General features: G+C 50.4%; 1 pseudogene; it reads right to left on the reverse strand.

The window, feature by feature from the left end:
- Window positions 1–398: 398 nt before the first annotated feature.
- Window positions 399–879, reverse strand: LOC101659626 (annotated as a pseudogene).
- Between the last annotated feature and the right edge of the window lie 17 nt (window positions 880–896).

Here is an 896-nt window from a genome sequence, read left to right on the forward strand (position 1 = left end):
AGACTGAGTCTCACTTAACCCAACCTGAGAAAGAGAGAGGAGGGACATCCGTATGTCTACACAGAGAGCCACTGCAGGACCTGGAGAGAAACCAAGAAAGATCTCTCCTTAGAGCCTTTGAGGGAAGATGGCCCTTTCCACAGTTTCAACCTAGACTGCTGGTGCAATGAACTTCTGCGTTTAAAGGCACTGCAGTTAGCAGTTAAGGGAGCATCACGATAGAGTGAGTGACATGAAATTATTTGGTTTCCCAGCACATGTAGAAGTTGTATTTACCCCATACATTATGAAAAAGGCTGAGATATTGGGGGAATTGCCAGGTGTGTCACAGAAACTAGAGGTCAGCACACCTTTTTTGTTTTTTTATTAAATGTCTTTCTTGTTTTCTTTTGTAGTTCTTAACTGGCTGGGCATTCCACTGCACCACTGTTGAGGTCATCTATGATATCCTGAGGGTGGTGCCCATCAACACTGCAGCCCACAGACTGGGCAGTCCCCAGGATCTCTTTAATAGTTCCAGAAAGTTCTCTGGCCAAAGATCGGTGCCGCATCTGGCACGCAATGCCGACGTTCCCACGATGCTTAACATTTTTCTGCTTCTTCCTATCCGGGGTGGTGCCTTGAGGACTTTGATGGTGAGGGCAGAGGCAGAAGGCACCACTTCAGTCTGGGCTCGTCTGTTCTGAGTGGTCCATTTCACAGTAACCCTTAAGCCCTTCCCATCACCGGTTGCTTGGCAATGTCATCACCAACCTTCTTTGGAGACAAGCCCAGGGGGCCGATCCTGGGGGCCAGCGCGGAGGTGGCACCGACTTCCCCACCGGCGCACCTTAAGTACAGGACTTTGATCTCCTTGGGGTCGAACTTGGGCGGCATGGCGGAGGCGGCTGGTGTTG

Source organism: Echinops telfairi, unplaced genomic scaffold (genome assembly GCF_000313985.2).
Source record: "Echinops telfairi isolate 266 unplaced genomic scaffold, ASM31398v2 ScPeMD7_9;HRSCAF=40, whole genome shotgun sequence".
Classification (NCBI taxonomy): Eukaryota; Metazoa; Chordata; class Mammalia; order Afrosoricida; family Tenrecidae; genus Echinops; species Echinops telfairi.